Source organism: Cervus canadensis, chromosome 2, assembly GCF_019320065.1.
Source record: "Cervus canadensis isolate Bull #8, Minnesota chromosome 2, ASM1932006v1, whole genome shotgun sequence".
Taxonomy (NCBI): Eukaryota; Metazoa; Chordata; class Mammalia; order Artiodactyla; family Cervidae; genus Cervus; species Cervus canadensis.
The window spans coordinates 40,826,364-40,845,284 of NC_057387.1; the positions used below are offsets into that span (position 1 = coordinate 40,826,364).

The window sequence follows — 18,921 nt, forward strand, 5'->3', positions numbered from 1 at the left end:
ACTTCCAAAATGTTAGCAATAATATGTAACTACTGCATGAGAAAAAAATGTCGGATTCTACAAAAAAAAAAAAAATTCCAAAGCTCACAGACTCCAAGGGATGTGTACAATAAACAGCCCTGTGCCTTTTGACAGAGGAAGACCATAACTGAGATTTGGAACTAATAACTGTTCCTCATGGCTGGAGAGGTTCTGGACCTCCTCTTGAGTGCAGATGAGGCTCCCATTCAAGGATAAGGAGAGAAAAGAAGTGGAAGCAGCTAGTGACTGTAATAACATGTAAGTGTGACTTCATCTGCCAAAGAGCTAAGGATCAGAAAAGTAGATTCAGGCAAAATTAGCTGATGAGCAGGTACTGTACAGGTTCTTTACAAGCTCATGTCATGGAAGAAGATGATCAGAACCATGTAGGTTGACTGCTTAACTCAGAAGAGATAGAAAGGGAATTATGGAATTTCAAGGTAATTCTCTGGAATGTAAAGATAAAAGGAAATAATAGGATCCCAAAATGGGATCACCATGAACAAGTTATTGCAAAAAACTTCTGTTTCACACTTAAATAGGGTTCTAAACTTGGAACACTGGGGAAATATCTAATCTATTGAATTAGTTCATAGTTGTTTCAGCAAAAGTCCCTCATGGTATCTTTGAGTTGGATGCCATTTAAGATCCTACCTGCTCCTCCCAGGTTGAGCTGACTGTATTCTCTTCTGTGACCTCTCCACTAGAGCATACTGGCCGTGAAGCACTTTACCTTTTAACAAGTTGATTGTTCCTAACTGACAAAACTCAAATAGTTTCATTTTCCATGATCACATCTAGACTAAAATAAGGTATTCATTAAAATTTACACAATGAATGATTGAATAGAAATTCAAATATAAAGATAACATATTGAGACTGGATAGAGCATTACTACTGTATTCTGTATTTGAAATTGTTCAGTTCAACATTTTTATCATTAACATAGAAGATGTGATTGCTTAGCATTCATAATGCAAGAGAAAGATAGCTAACCTTAGAATCAAGATGAGGATGATCCAAAAAGATGCAATAATTGTCCAGATGATGAAGTGAAATTTAATGGAATGCATTAAAGTCCCACATTTAAATGTAGAACATCAAAGTCTTCAGTAAAATATGGAAGAGATTTGACTTGACGGTCATCAAAGGAAGATTGCCTGATGGTTTTAGTGAATCACAATGTGTACATATGCCGGCAGTGCCATGGGAAACCAAAATAGATATTGATAACCTCAATGTGCACTCAATCAAGACAGCATTCAAGCTTCAAATCGCCTGAGGCCATGGTCTCTAAGACCATACTGAGAGCAGAGGGGTCAGTTCAAGGGTCTAGGCCTTATGTGAGAGACTGACAAAATAGAGGGTGTCTAGAAGAAAGTGATAGGGCGATAAATGACTTCAAAATCCCTAGCCTGGTAGGAGCTGTTGAAAGAATTGGATATTTAGTTTGTATAAGAGACACACGAAGGTCATGGATAATTGAATGACTGATGTGCGGAGGAAGGAATATACTTGCTGCACTGTGTTATATCAAAGGCTAAGTGTAGAGTTTTTTGGTAGTAATTACTAGATGATTAGCAGCAAGAAGATCAGGAGTGCATGTCCTATTCACCAGTAGATCCTCAGCAGTTAATACAGTGACCAGTAGATAGTAGGGGGCTCAGTAAATCAACACTGAATGGACAAATTAACAATTTGAAAGAGATCTTGACTTGGATCTTATTAGTCTTAAATACAAATCCACTACTTTATGTAGGAAGTATACTTTGTACAAACATAGGTAGCCTCTCTGCACTTTGTTTATACATGCTCAAATAGGGATAATAGTATCATTTCAAGTAATTCACATGGTTTTATGGTTACCAAATCAGAAGTGATTGTGTGAAATCTCTTTAAATATAAACAGCAAAGTGATATGTAATAATACTTAAATACAACCCTATTAAGTTCACTGTGAAGAAGGACATTCTAGATACTAAATCTTTTCAGCAGTGGAATGGGTCCCCTTAGGAATTCATTAACTCTTAGCCACTGCAGGTTGTCAAGCGAGGTTGGTGACACCTCCTAAAAATGTGGTAGAGGTCAGGTTTTGCTTCTATGAGATATCTAACTGGGTGACAATTAAGGTGACCTCCAATATTAAGATTTTGCTTCTGTGTTATCCATCCTTTCTGGTCTAACTTCACCAGTCCCCTCGTCCATTTCAAAATTCTAAGCACTTTCTAATGCTACTCTGGTTGGACCCTGAGAAGTTTCAGGCGTACTTCTCTCAGCTGGTTTCAGAACCACCACATTTGTAGCAACTATTTTAGGACTTCCAAGTAATCAATTTGTTATGTTATGGGCCTCTCTGGAGTTAAAGTTTCTCACTTTTTCTAACACATCAGAGGCGAGTGACATTCCTTGTAGTAAGTGTGGCTCTTTATGCAGCCACACTCACCAAGGTGAGAGGAGGAGCAATTCCTTTTTGGGAGGGCATCTCAGAATGAAAAGGGAACCTAAAAGACCCCTTCAGTAGATTTTGCTATGTCAGTTCCTCCCCACTTTGAGAAGTACTCTGGATAGCTAAAAAAAAAAAAAAAAATCAGTGTCTGTTACTCCATTAGGCCTATGTAGTAGGAGTCTCTCACAGTGATTTAACGAATGTGAGAGCCAAGGATATGCAGTTCAAAGCTGTTTCAGCTACTTTAGAAAAACTTTGAAAACCAAGATTTCTTCTAGTTTAAGGGATTGTCATCTATAACTTGTCACTAACCCTCGTGATCATAGGACAGCTGCTTCATCTCCAAACATCACATCTGTATTTCAGGCAAGAAAACCAGAGAAAGGCAAAGGGGCAGACAGAAAAAACCATTGGAGATTATTCCCTTTTAAAGAGCTTTCCAAGAAGTCCCAGGGAGTGACTTACAGTTGTATGTCATTGAAAAAGCTGAAAGATTGAATATTTTAACTGAATATATTGTTGCCCCAAATAAATCAGAATTATGTGTATAAGAAAAAGAGAATGGATAATAAGAAGGCAATTAGCAATGCCTGTCACAGTTTCCAAATTCAGCTCAATTCAGAAGATGTTTACCGAGAAACACTATACAGGCACATGCTAGCCCTGGGGAAATATAAATGAAGGTGAACGTAATTCCCATGTCAGAATGAATAACTGCACTGTATTGTTCTTGCCTGGAGAATCCCAGGGACGGCGGAGCCTGGGGGGCTGCCGTCTATGGGGTTGCACAGAGTCGGACACGACTGAGGCGACTTAGCAGCAGCAGCAGCAGCATCAGAGAAGAACTTCCACATAATTGAGAGGCCACTTGATTATCTTTGTCTATAATTAGAAAATAGAATGTGGGATTCCTTGGTGGCTCAGTGGTAAAGAATCCGCCTACCAATGCAGGAGATGTTGCAGGAGACCAATGCAGGGTTCGATCCAGGATCTGGGAATATCCCACATGCTCCAGGGCAACTAAGCCCATATGCCACAGCTACTAAGCCTGTGCTCTAGAACTTGGGGGCCACAACTACGGAAGCCCTTGTGCCCTAGAGTCCTTGCTCTGCAACAAGAGAAGCCACTGCAATGAGATGCCTGCGACCCACAAGTAAAGAAAAGCACACACAGCAATGAAGATCCAGCATAGCCAAGAACAAATAAATAAAAGGAAAGAAAATAAAATATATTTTAGCAACCTAATATAAGTTTGACATTTTCTGGAAAACAAACTACAGGAAGGATCATTGGTTAAATTCTACTTCATCACGGATTTATTGTGGCTTCTGAAATTTTGAGGAATCTGTTACTTATCATTAAGAAATATCTGTTTAATGAATACATATACCTGATAAGAGTGACTTACTGAATTTTTAACCTAGCACTAATTATTGGACAAAATACTGATAGGAAGAAGACTGCCAATATAAATATTATTTCTTCTTTTCCTTTCATAAGTACATATCACAGAATTTAGGCTTTAATCATTTATGCTTTGACTATCCCATGCATTTAAGTTTAACATTTCACACAGACAAAGGTGTCTTTGTGTATTTCAGTTCTACTGTTTGGGATAACTTTCCTCTACTCCCTGCTAATTCCCACCTCTGACCATTTTTGAAGGCTAAGTACTGGAACAACTTTTGCTGAGCCTTCAGAATCTGCTGCAGGTGTAGAAGAATCAGAAGCATGAGCAGACAGTACGGGAACACATTGTTCAGACTGGCTTTTAGTTTCCTATTGAGGTATAATTGACATTTAACACTACATTAATTTCAAGTGTACAACATAAGGATTCAATATTTGTATATATTGTGAGACTATCACCACAATAAATCTAGTTAATATCCATCACCATGTATAGTTACAAAATTTTTTTCTTGTGATGAGAACTTTTAAGATCTACTCTTTTAACAACTTTAAAATACACAATGCAGTATTATTAGCTACAGAGACTATGTTGCCTGCAATGCAGAAGTCCCAGTTTCGATCCCTGGGTCAGAGAGATTCCCTGGAGAAGGGAATGGCAACCCACTCCAGTATTCTTTCCTGGAGAATTCCATGGGCAGAAGAGCCTAGGAGGCTATACCCCATGGGGTTGCAGAGTCAGACACGACTGAGTGACTAACAATTTAAGGTTTGACTAAACTCCGGGAGTTGGTGATGGACAGGGAGGCCTGGCGTGCTGCGATTAATGGGGTCGCAAAGAGTCGGACATGACTGAGCGACTGAACTGAACTGAACTGAACTGATGCTATACATTGCATCTCCATGACTTATTTTATTTTATGCTTTATTGAGGTATAGTTGAATCATAACATTTCAGGTGTGCATCAAAGTGATTCAGTTATAAACACACATACACATATGTGTGTGTGTGTGTATAATTCTTTTTAGATTATTTTCCATTGTAGGTTATTACAAAATACTAAATATAGTTTCCCGTGCTATACATTAGGTTTTTGTTCTTTATCAATTTTATGTATAGGAATGTATACATGTATTCATTCCAAATTCTTAATTTATCCCTCCCTCCTCCCTCCTTTGGTAACCATAAGTTTATTTTCTATGTCTATGAGTCTATTTCTACTTTGTAAATAAGTTCGTTTGTATCATTTTTTTATATTTCATATGTTAAGTGATACATGATATATGTCTTTCTCTGGCTTACTTCACTTAGTATAATAATCTCTAGGTCTATCCATGTTGCTGCAAATGGCATTATATTATTCTTACTCAGCCATAAAAAGAATAATATAATGCCATTTGCAGCAACATGGATAGACCTAGAGATTATTATACTAAGTGAAATAAGTCAGAGAAAGACATATATCATGTATCACCATAGGGCTTCCCTGGTGGTTCAGAGGTTAAAGCATCTGCCTGCAATGCGGGAGACCTGGGTTCAATCTCTGGGTCAGGAAGATCCCCTGGAGAAGGAAATGGCAACCCACTCCAGTACTCTTGCCTGGAGAATCCCACGGACAGAGGAGCCTGACAGGCTGCAGTCTATGGGGTCGCGAAGAGTCGGACACGACTGAGCCACTTCACTTCACTTCACCAATGTACACATTCCCTCTGTATATATGTACCACATCTTCTATATCTCTTCATTTGTCAATGAACATTTAGGTGGCTCCCATGTCTTAGCTACTGCAGTGCTGCTGTGAGCACTGGGGTGCACAGGTCTTTTCAAATTAGAGTTTTCACCTGTGACTTATTTTATAACGGAAAGCTTATACCTTTTGATTCCCCTTTATCCATTCTGCCCACCCTTCACCCACTCAGATTCACTCTTGGGGGCTAAGACTCTAACTTCAAAAGAGGAATTCTCTTTGTCTCTTGTTGGATTTTAGAAGGAGAATTAGAGCCCCTGAGCATCAAAACACACTTCCTAACCATTCTTGGAGCTGCCTCCAGTCAGCTTTAAGTGGGATTTCCTCAGAAACCAGTACCATAAGACTGTCCCACCGACTTCCTGGCCTCAAATGATTCTAACTCCATTCTTCATTTGCAACATGAGCAACACTAAGGAATTGAGGAGATGAAAATATTCAAGTCTCTATCTGTTCCAAAATTGTTATGAAACATCTGTTTACACTGTAAGGGGAGACTTGGAGAGGGCATTTCATGAGCTTACAATAGATAGGGACAAATAAAAACATGAGAAAGAAGAAAAAGCAAATTCGACAGGAGAAAATCACTCTAAACCAAAATATATTAGATCTATAAATAAATTACATATTTAATGTGGTAATGGTCAGGATTTACCATGACCAGAGTTTTGTATAAAAACAATAAAAATATTTTTCTCTCATTTGACTAGCATATCTATGACTAGCTTAGATATTTTTCCCCTAAAACACAAGAAATCACCCTTTAAAACATAATTGTTTAAGTTTATGTGCTGAAGTTCCCATATTCTTAAACAACATACAAGATTTTTTTGTAACTTAGACCCATTTTAAGAATTGTAGCTCAGCATTGCACTACACTGCTTAGGAAGACATTTTAACAGTTGTAGGATGCCATGAAGAAAATGGGCTCCTCTGGTGACTCAGGGATAAAGAATTCACTTGCAGTATAGGAGCAAGGGTTCAATCCCTGGGTCAGGAAGATCCCCTAGAGAAGGAAATGACAACAGACTCCAGTATTCTTGCCTGGGAAATTCCATGGAAAGAGGAGCTTGGCAGGCTACAGTCCATGGGGTTTCAAAAGAATAGGACACGACTTAGCAACTAAACAACAAGAAACATGAAGAAACAAGAAGTAGTCAGGAGCAAGGACACCTGGGTTTTGCCTCTATAAATAAAGGTGTAATCTAGAGACTGAGACTTTACTTCCAGGGTCCAAGTTTTTTCATCTGCAAAACAGAAGGGAGCAGGATAGATGGCTTGCAAAGTCCTTCCCTTTCGTCATGATTTCTAGGCTATAAATGAGTAGCTAAAGAAGCGTAGACATGCTGGCCAAATATTTGCTTGCCCAGGTTTTATGAGTCTAAGTAAACCAACACAGATCATTTTGCAAGGCACATATTTCCTTGCAGGAACCTCAAGGAAATCTTATTGCATGGCATTTTAAAAAATGGACGCTATTGCTTTTTTTTATGCCTTAAACAGACTTTCTGCTGTTGGCTGAGGCTCTGGGCTCTTCTATTTACTCTGCATGTCCCAATATTTGTACTTGAACTCCTGGAAATAAACATGTCTATTTCCCCTCCACAGCTAAGGTTGGTGACAAAAGGAATAGACGGATAGTGAAAGTGTTAGTGGCTCAGTTTTGTCTGACTCTGCAACCCCATGAACTGTAGCCCATTTGGCTCTTCTGTCCATGAAATTCTCCAGGCAAGAATACTGGAGTAGGTTGCCATTCCCTTCTCCAGGGGATCTTCCCAACCCAGGGATCAAACCCAGTCTCCTACATTACAGGCAGATTCTTTACCATCTGAACCACCGGGGAAGGAACAGATTGCCCCATATGTGCCAAACACTGTTCTAGGTCCTCAGGAATACAGTGATGACAAAGCAAATAATATCACTGCTTTCTTTCGTGGAGTCCACATTCTAGTAGAACTAAACAAAAAATATGAAGAGAAGTAAACTAGCAGAGGGAAAGTTAGAAAAGACAGAGAAACAAAGCAAACCCCAGGTGAAAGTTACAAAGTGTTTGAAAAGGATGGTGAGTGTCTTTCAGAAATCCCTCCTCTCATTTTCTTTTATCTATTAAAAAAAGGTGTGAGTAGCCTGAGATATAGAATATGGTGTGAAATGAACATCTTAAGAAATCACATTCCTAAAAAAGTCACTGATTTTGCCCCAACCAGGTTTAGCTTCAGCAGTGCAAATTCTGCATGGTGTAATGTTGGAATGAACAAAGTTCAAGATTTGCCAGGTATGGACGATGGAGAAAAATAAGGACACGGGAGGTGACAGTGAATCTGGAATACAGTATATGGTAGCAATAAGACAGAATCAAAGAACTATTAAATCTGGATTGTAGACAGTAAGTGAACTGAAGAAAACATAAGGGGTTAGTGGTCAGAAAATGGGAATCTTGGGACTTCCCTGGAGGTACAGTGGTTGAGACTTTGCCTTCTAATACAGGGGATGAGATTTCAATCTTTGGTCAGGGAACTGAGATCTGACATGCTTCAGGGTCAAAAACATAAACATAATCATAGAACACAAGCAGTATTGTAACAAATTCAATAAAGACTTTAAAAAAAATGGTCCACATCAAAAAAAGAAACTTTTAAGAAAAAGTAAAGGGAATCTTGATACCAAAATTTCAATTAGGAATAGTTTGGATGATGACAAGTTTTAGAGAATGACTATGAGAGGGAATGACTAAGGTTTGACAGAGGCAATGATTGCTATGGGCAAAGAGGTCAAAGAATTCAGAGGTCAGGTCCATGACGGTATTCAAGCTATTAAGTTAAAAGTAGGAGTAATGGAGAGGAAGAGATTGAATCAGGTGTCAATATAGTTAATGAATAAAGTAGGCTCATCAGAAGTTATCAGGACCTTAAAGAAGATGGACCCTGAGAAGTAGTGGAGAAGACTAATGCTTGAGAACTGGCACTGAGAAGAAGAAAGATCCTTAATCTCAACGTAAGTTCAGTGGCGTGTCTTGGTGATCATCTGTCAGGACTCCAATGGAAAGAGTGTTATCAAACCAAGCCAGTTTTATATTGTAATAAAAAGATGGAAAAAGGCTTAGTGAACGTAGAGATTATCAGAGATTTTGCAGATAACTAATCTTAAATTCTAGAGATCACAGTGAAAGTCTTGGAAGACCAATAATTGGCACAGAATAAGGGAATCCTAGGGAACTGGAATGTCAAAGTAGAAAGTCAAGAGATACCTGGAGTGACAGGCAAGTTTGGGCTTGGAGTACAAAATGAAGCAGGGCAAAGTCTAACAGAGTTTTGCCAAGAGAACTCACTGATCATAGCAAACACCCTTTTCCAACAAAACAAGAGAAGTCTCTACACATGCACATCACCAGATGGTCAGTACTGAAATCAGATTAATTATGTTCTTTGCAGCTGAAGAAGGAAAAACTCTACACATTCAGCAAAAACAAAACTGAGAGCTGATTGTGGCTCAGATCATGAACTCCTTACTGCCAAATTCAGACTTAAACTGAAGAAACACTAGGCCATGCAGGTATGACCTAAATCAAATCCTTTATGATTGTACAGTGGAAGTGACAAATAGATTCAAGGGATTAAATCTGGTAGAGAGTGCCTGAAGAGATATGGATGGAGGTCTGTAACACTGTACAGGAGGCAGTGATCAAAACCATCCCCAAGAAAAGAAATGCAAAAAGGCAAAATGGTTGTCTGAGGAGGCTTATAAATAGCTGAGAAAAGAAGAGAAGCAAAAGGCAAAGGAGAAAAAGAAAGGTATATGCCCATCTGAATGCTGAGTTCCAAAAAATAACAAGGAAAGATAAGAAAGCCTTCCTAAGGGAGTAATGCAAAGAAATAGAGGAAAACAATAGAATGGGAAAGACTAGAGATCTCTTCAAGAAAATTAGAGATACCAAGGGAACATTATAATGGCATCTGATCCCATCACTTCATGGCAAATAGATGGGGAAACAGTAGAAAGAGTGACAGACTTTATTTTGGGGGGCTCCCAAATCACTGCAGATGGTGATTGCAGCCATGAAATTAAAAGATGCTTACTCCTTGGAAGGAAAGTTTTGACCAACCTAGGTAGCATATTAAAAAGCAGAGACATTACTTTGCCAACAAAGGTCCATTTAGTCAAGGCTATGGTTTTCCCAGAAGTCATGTATGGATATGAGAGTTGGACTATAAAGAAATCTGAGCGCTGAAGAATTGATGCTTTTGAACTGTGATGTTGGAGAAGACTCTTGAGAGTCCCTTGGACTGCAAGGAGATCCAACCAGTCCATCCTAAATGAGATCAGTCCTGGGTGTTCATTGGAAGGACTGATGTTGAAGCTGAAACTCCAATACTTTGGCCAGCTGATTCAAAGAGCTGACTCATTTGAAAAGACTCTGATGCTGGGAAAGATTGAGGGCAGGAGGAGAAGGGGACGACAAAGGATGAGATGGTTTGATGGCATCACCAACTCAATGGACATGAGTTTGGGTAGGCTCCAGGAGTTGGTGATGGACAGGGAGGCCTGGCGTGCTGTGGTTCATGGGGTTGCAAAGAGTTGGACAAGACTGAGTGACTGAACTGAACTGAACTGAAAGGAACATTTCATGCAAGATGGGCACAATAAAAGACAGAAATGGTATGGACCTAATGGAAACAAAAGATAATAAGAAGAGGTGGCAAGAATACACAGAAGAACTACACAAAAAAGATCTTAATGATACAGATAACCACGATGGGGTGATCACTCACCTAGAACCAGATATCTTGGAGTGTGAAGTCAAGTGGACCTTAGGAAACATCACTATAAACAAGGCTAGTGGAGGTGATGGAATTCCAGCCTAAAAGATGGATTCTGTTAAAGTGCTGCACTCAATATGCCAGGAAATTTGGAAAACTCAGCAAGGGTCACAGGACTGGAAAAGGTCAGTTTTCTTTCCAATTTCAAAGAAAGGCAATGTCAAAGAGTGTTCAAACTACCACACAATTGCACTAATCTCACACGCTAGCAAAGTAATGCTCAAAATTCTCCAAGTTAGGCTTTAACAATACATGAACTATAAACTTCCAGATGTTCAAGATGGATTTAGAAAAGGCAGAGGAACCAGTGATCAAATTGCCAACATCTGTTGAATCATAGAAAAAGCAAGAGAACTCCAGAAAAACATCTACTTCTTCATTGACTACTACACTAAAGTCTTTGTGTGAATCACTACAAACTGTGGAAAATTCTTAAAGAGATGGGAATACCAGACCACCTTACCCTCCTCCTGAGAAATCTGTATGCAAGTCAAGAAACAACAGTTAGAACTGGACATGAAACAACAGACTGGTTCCAAATTGTGGAGTACTTCAAGGCTGTATATTGTTACCCTGCTTAGTTAACTTAAGTGCAGAGTACATCATGCAAAATTCCAGGCTGGATGAAGCACAAGCTGGAATCAAGATTGCAAGGAGAAATATCAATAACCTCAAATATGCAGATGACACCACCCTTATGGCAAAAAGCAAAGAGGAACTAAAGAACTTCTTGATGAAGGTGAAAGAGGAGAATGAAAAAGCTGGCTTAAAACTCAGCATTCAAAAAACAAAGATCATGGCATCTGGTCCCATCGCTTCATGGCAAATAGATGGGGAATCAATGAGAACAATGACAGACTTTATTTTATTGGGCTCCAAAATCACTGGAGATGGTAACTGCAGCCTTGAAATTAAAAGACACTTGCTTCTTGGAAGAAAAGCTATGACCAACCTAGACAGCATATTAAAAAGCAGAGACATTACTTTGCTGACAAACATACATCTAGTCAAAGCTATTGTTTTTCCAGTAATCAAGTATGGATGTGAGAGTTGGACCATAAGAAGGCTGAGCACTAAAGAATTGATGCTTTTGAATTGTGTTGTTGGAGAAGACTCTTAAGAATCCCTTGGACCACAAAGAGATCAAACCAGTCCATCCTAAAGGAAATCAACCCTGAATACTCACTGGAAGGACTAATGCTGAAACTGAAGTTCCAATACTTTGGCCACCTGATGCAAAATGCCAACTCATTAAAAAAGACCTGATGCTGGGAAAGATTGAAGGCAGGAGAAGAAGGCAACAACAGAAGATGAGGTGGTTACAAGGCATCACTGACTCAGCGGACATGAGTTTGAGCAGGCTCCAGGAGACAGTGAAGGACAGGGAAGCCTGGCATGTTGCAGTCCATCGGGTTGCAAAGAGTTGGACCAGACTGAGGAACTGAACAACAACAACAAAGGAATTCACAGAGAGTTATTGACAGTGAAGCTTGGACTTATTAAGAAGGACATAAGAGATGGGATTCATCTTACTGGAAGGTCTATGATCAGATCTGATTATCACCATCTTCTGGATGTGGTTTCATCTTTTGGATTTGGCAATTTGTAGTGGTAAGACTAAGATGAGCAGGGGAGTGGTGGTCTTTCCAGGAGGTCACTGAACTTTGGAAGAGCAGAATGAAATAATGAGGTCCTAACAGTAATAATGCAATAGTTTTCCTTTAAATCCTATAGCAGAATCAAAAGATTGGTATAGCCACTAAAGAAAGCAGTATGGGAGGTTCCTTAAAAAACTAAAAATAAAACTACCATATGATCCAGCAATCCCACTCCTGGCCATATATCTGAAGAAATACATGGTTCAAAAGAATATATGCATTCCAATGTTCATTGCAACACTGTTTACAATAGCCAAAACATGGAAGCAACCTAAATGTCTATCAACAGATGAATGAATAATGAAGATGTGGTACATATATACAATTGAATACTATTCAGACCTTGGAATGAAAGAGCTCGTAAAGTATAAAATAGTGTAAATAAGAAAAAACCTGTACCTAAACATCTCATAATAAAATGTAAAAAAAGTTAAGAAAGGAAAAAATCTAAAATATTGTTGGCACAAACCACAGATCACCTATAAAGAAGTAAGTATAAAGGTAACATCAGATTTTCTAACAGTAACTGGAATGCAAGAAAACAACAGATATTATTTTGAAAGAAAAGAACTTCGCTTTTGTACTTTCACAATCAACTAAGCTATTATTGAATTGTGATTGAAAAACACATTTCTTTTTGGGCATTTTAGGTCATAAGTTTACTATGCAAGAACCTTTTTTGAAAAAAACAAAACAAAAAGTCAAAACCCTTTTGGAGGCACTTGCCTGGTAGTTGAGTAGCTTAGACTCTGAACTCCCAAAACAGGGAGCCTGGGTTCAATTCCTGGTCAGGGAATTAGATCTTGACTATGGTGACAAAGAACCCACGTGTCCCAACTAAGACCTGGTGTAGCCAAATAAATAAATAAAAATTTAAAAACTAAAAAACAACAACAACAAAAATAAACCTTTTAGAGAAAGTGATTTAGCAAAATCAGCAAAAAGTTCAGAAGGAAGCTATAAATTATATAGTGTTTCAGTTACCCAGTACTGTATACCAAATCATCCCAAAACTTAGTGGTTTAAAGCAGTAGCCTTTCTTTTGCTCACTAACCTGCATTAGGCGGGCAGACTCTCTCTGCCCACTTCCCACCACCGTTTATCAGTATGACTCAAAGGCTGGTATTGAGTATGATCTGAAGATTCACTCTCTCATGTGACCGGCACCTGGGCTGAGGAAACTCAAACCACTGACAACTAGCACAGCTGGGACTCCTTCAGTATCTCAAATGTAGACTCTCCATGTAATCTTTCCAGCCCACAGGCTTCAAGGTAGTCAAACATATAGCATATCGACTCAGGACTCCCAAGGCATGTGCCTCAAGAGAATAAGCCAAGTGGAAGTACTTGTACTTGTGTTTTCTAACCTAGACTATTCAATTTTTCTGTCAAGAACTGTGATGAGTGTGAGCATTTACATTGCTTACAAGCTAACAGGTTAACCTGCCACATTTTCATATGCTGGCAGAAGACACAAGACTCCCTCCTGGGTCAAAGACAGAGGATAGTTCATTAATTGCAGTAAAAGCAGTAGACGGAGAATAAGCATTCTCTCCCACTAATGCCGTGAGCCCCAGTTTCATAGGATGTTGCATAGATGGTCAAGCTCCTCACACACTGGGTTGCATTTATAGAACAGGAGCATTGAGCTTTGGAAACCCAAATATATTTTACTGAACAATAAACATTTTTATACTTCACTCTGGAGACAGACACTCTCTATTTTAAGACTTTAAGCAAACCTGTTCTTTGCCCCAGAGGGAGATATTATCTTCTAGGTCAGTTAATTACCTAAATATCCTTCAAAAGTTAGTATAGAAGAAATATGGTCAATACCTCTGCTTGGAAGACATGAGGAAATGCAACAGACGCATAGAGAATTCTCTCTCAAGAGTCTCATTTCTACTACATTCTATTTGTTAGAAGGATAAACATTTACTGAGAGATTGAGGCACAAGGACTTTTGCTTTCAACAAAGATGGAATAACAAGGGCCAGCTTTACTCTCTAGTCTGAAGCCCAAAACTGGACAAAATATATGAACAATGGATTTCAAGACATTGGAATTAGAAAATGAGTGATGGTAACCCCCGAGAAATGGAAAACAAACAAGTAAACTCTATGATTCCTCACGCTACTGACTTGAGAGAGTTTTAGGACCTTGACTGGGGGAGAGTGATCACAAACAGAGCTCAGAAAATTCCCTGATGCTAAGCTGAGAGTCTGGGGAGATCAAGGTGGTTAAAGTTCTCAGGGCAGAGTACAGGGGAGGAGAGAGCAATACCCAGAGATAGAAACACTGGGCTAATAAGCTTACTAAAAATTATTGTTGCTCTTTTTTAAAAAAAAAAAAATGGCTGCACTGGGTCTTTGTTGTGGCATGTGGGCTTTGCTAGTTGTGGCACATGGGCTTCGTTGCCCCACAGCATGTAAGATCTTGGTTCCTTGGCCAGGATTGAACCCAAGTCTCTTGCATTGGAAGGCAAATTCTTAACCACTGGACCACCAGGGAAGCTCCTTTAAAAAAAATTTTTTTTAAGTTATTGCTATCTTTGAAGAAAGAACCAAAACTAACAAAAAATCCAATGCTCAAGATCATTTATACCAACCCAGAACTAAAACAGCAGAAAATAATAACAGGCAAAAGTTAGAGACAGGGGACAAAAAGGAATTTTTTAAAGAGATTAAAATGTGTTAAGATGTTTGTCTGCTTGTATAGAAGGGAAATATGAAGGATAATAAATTGATAGATGAAAGTTTGTATAAGAAAACCATCTAAAAAGAAAAATAGAATATAATTTTTAAATAACCAGAATATAATTTAATACACCCAAACAGAGGCAGGAAAGGATTATTTGTAAGAAAAACAAGGTGTTCATAATATATTAAATGAGCTAGCAGAAATGTTTTAATATGGGTAATTAAAATAAAATATATGGATAAGCTTAATGATCATAAGAGGAGAGTCTTAGCTTATGTTCTCAAAACCAAGACCAGGAGTAAGTAGTTTACAAGAATCAACCAGCTATAAGAAAAAGATAAAGTTGAAATTAAAGGGAGAAAAGACTAATATGAACCAAAAGAAAGCCTGGATAGTAATTTTACTATCAAAATACATTTGAAAATAAAAACATCCTAAGTGTTAAAGAGGGGTGTTCTCTAGTGCTGAGAAAATGAATAATAGTTCAAGAAGCTGCTACTGGTAATTGGAAATACTAACTCATGTCTCAGAAAGTGATACGTGAAGCAGAAATTTTCTTGAGTATTAAAATTAATTAGCTATGATAAAAAGATCATGGGATTTAATATCAATTCAAATTGCCCTCATCCCTATTAAGTTCCAGTTTCCATCTCTATCTACTAGCCTTGCTCCTTTCAACAAGTCACTTATCTTTTTTTGGTCAGTACCCTCCTCTTGACCACAGGATACACAATATCTAGCTAACCAACTGTGTGACTTTAAGCTTGTCTCTCTGATTCTCAACTTCCAGTTTCTAAAAGTGAAGTGAAGTCACTCAGTCATGTCCGACTCTTTGCGACCCCACGAACTATAGCCCACCAGGCTCCTCCATCCATGGAATTTTCCAGGCAAGAGTATTGGAGTGGGTTACCATTTCCTTCTCCAGAGGATCTTCCCCACCCAAGGATCGAACCCAGGTCTCCCACATTGCAAGCAGACGCTTTTACCATCTGAGCCACGAGGGAATTTCTAAAGTAGATATTTAAAAATACCTGCTATGCCAAACAAGGTTGGCAAGAGAAAATGAATGTAAAGGATTTGGTGAAATGTGATGTCCTATAGATATTATTGTTGTTTTTACCATTATAGCAGCAATTTTCTCACTGTTCAAAAATTTAGAACATGGCTTCCCAGGTGGTGCAGTGGTAAAGAATCTGCCTGCCAATACAGGAAACCAAAGAGACTTGGGTTTGATCCCTGGGTAGGGAAGATCCCCTGGAGAAGGAAATGGCAACTCACTCTAGTATTCTTGCCTGGAAAATTCCACGGGGAGAGGAGAAGCCTGGTGGGCTACAGTCCATGGGGTCGGAAAGAATGAACACAGCTGAGCGTGCACACACACACACACACACATGCACATCATTATAACAATTCACTCACTGTTCAGCTGTACTGTTTGAAAAATTAGAACATGTCAATATAGTAATATTATCATGTATGTACACAAAATGCATATATTTTCACACTATTTTTCACCACCCAATTAGGTGTTGCTATTCCCACTGTAAGACAATGACACTAATTCAGAAAGGTCACAGAATTGGACAAGGATCATTCAGCTAGAAACCTACAGAGCATGTATTGAACTCATATCTTTTGGACACCACTATTAAAATGTGACACTCTATTTGCCAAGTAAAATATACATAACAAGCGTTCTTATCAAACAGTGAAGAGACACTTTGGAATGAGTTAAAACTAAGAAAGGAAATGGCCTCTTAGTCCTTAAAGAGGTGTAGAGGCGTAAGGAAGTAATTAGAGAAGTAGTCAGCTTTCATTGCACCTCAGAGCATGACAGAAACCAGTGTCATAAACGCAGTGAGGCGTCCAGTTCTCTGGGTCGCCAGCCAATGAAAGCCGAGAATGGCAGAGAAAGCCTCATACTGTCAAGTATTCCACACGCCCCTCTATTTCAGGGGAAATGCATAGGGATCATTTCTTCTACACATGGCATCTTCTCAGAAAGCACAAAATGAAACCAGATGCTGAAACAAAGGAATGACCTTTCTTAGCAGCAGCTGAATGCCCTGGATTCTTTTCTTCTTTGCGTAGTCAACAACATCCAGGAACTCACTGCCTTTCTAGGCAGAGAAGAGCAATCCACGTATGAGCAATGGAGACAAGAGGGGAGGAAGAGTCTCATTGGTGGCGTTGTTTGGGAGACACCCAAGTTGTCTGTCAAGTACTTTCTCAGTGTTAGTAAAAGGTGAGACTGGGTTAAAGTTGTGAGGAAGCCACTGTAAGTCCTCTCCCCTCCCCCAGTCCACATTTCAGAATCTTCTTGCTGGGAAAGCCCCGTTTCCCTTTCCCCACACTAGCCAGCTTTCTCCTACTTCCTCATTGTTCTGACTACAAATCTGTTTTTTTGTGTGTGTGTTTTTTTTAAGCATTTACACCTAAGGTTAAGAACAAAAAGCATTTGCTCTGGGCACACTTGCTCTTCAAGCTTCATCTCGTCGTTGACGGAGGGAATCAGTCACCTCATCGAGGCAATTTTGAGGAGAAAGAGGAGAAGCTCTGGATGGAAGAAGCTGAGGGTCCCTCCCTGCCTGTGAAATCTCAAAGCTGAGGTGTAGGCTTACTCCTAAGATGGCAGGGCAAAGCAGTGGGCAATTCCCTTTCCACTTGCCAGCTACAAGCTCCATATTGCGCCATTTATTAACCAAGGATTTTGAGGAAGGAAATTTTGTGGCCACCTTGGTCAGTGAGGGAGAAAAAATTCCACCAGGGGTAAGTGGGCTGTTTTATGAACCATGAAGAGGAAATTAAAATCCTTTCCCATCACTTCTTGGCCTTTTGGCTAGAATCAAGTGTAGTTTCTGTTCTTGTCAGTTTGATATCTTTTCCCACTGAAAAATGTAGCTCTGCTATGTTGGGGCCAAGAGTAATTAAACCAGTGTTAGAAGGAAAGAAAGTGAAGTCGCTTGGTTGTGTTGGACTCTTTGCAACCCCATGGACACCAGGCTCCTCTGTCCATGGGATTTTCTAGGCAAGAGTACTAGAGTGGGTTGCCATTTCCTTCTCCAGGGAATCTTCCCGACCCAGGGATCGAACCCAGGTCTCCCGCATTATAGACAGATGCTTTCCCATCTGAGCCACCAGGGAAAACAAACACAAATTATGAGATTTTCTAATCAAATAGCATAGCTTTCCAGGTGACTCAGTGGTAAAGAACCTGCCTGCAATGCAGGAGACTCAGGTTCGATCCCTGGGTGAGGAAGATCCCCCGGAGGAGGAGATGGCAATCTACTCCAGTATTCTTTCCTGGAGAATCACATGGACAGAGGAGCCTGGCGGGTTACAGTCCATGGGGTTGAAAAAGAGTTGGACATGAATTAGCGACTAAACAACAATTAAATAACACACTTCAACCTTTGATTTTCCAGCATAAAGTAAGGCTTGAGAAAAAATGTGGCCTTAGGTTTTTTACCTTTAACGATAAAAGTTATCCGCATTATGAACTTCTTAGGGAAAACTAGTTAACCAGAGCCTAACCTGCTGCGATATTATCAGAGTTGAATTGATCTGAGGGAAGAACATTATCTGATTCCAGTCACCTCTAGCCTTCCATGTGAATATAGGAAAATACTCAACCCCAGCCTGTTCTAGTCATTCTGTCTGGCCTAAAGCAGGGAGTGAAAAATGAGAAACACTTCTGAAGTTCCCACTCCAGAGGCACAGGCTCATTAAAAGACCGAGACCTAATCAGAGACTTTAGAACACTTCCCCTTCCCCCATACCTCACCACCATATTGTGAAAGGTGCTTTGACAACATTTTCTCTCACCTGGTACATCATGTCTAGCTACCAAGATACAGCAAGGATGTGGGGCCACAGGAGTTCTCATACATTACTGGGGGGAATGTAAAATAGCACAGCTACTTTGGAAGACAGTTTCAGAGTTTCTTAAAAATTAAATATACTCTTACCATATGACCCAGCAATCACTCTCCTAGGTATTTTCCTAAATGAGTTGAAAATTTTGTTCATTGTTGTTCAGTCACTAAGTCATGTCTGACTCTTTGTGACTCCATGGACTGCAGCATGCCAGGCTCCTCTGTCCTTCGATATCTCCCAGAGTT

The 18,921-nt window shown here is 39.4% G+C and overlaps 1 pseudogene; it reads left to right on the top strand.

The window, feature by feature from the left end:
- Nucleotides 1-17,619: 17,619 nt before the first annotated feature.
- LOC122437577 lies at nt 17,620-17,829 on the top strand (annotated as a pseudogene).
- The last annotated feature ends 1,092 nt before the right edge of the window (nt 17,830-18,921 follow it).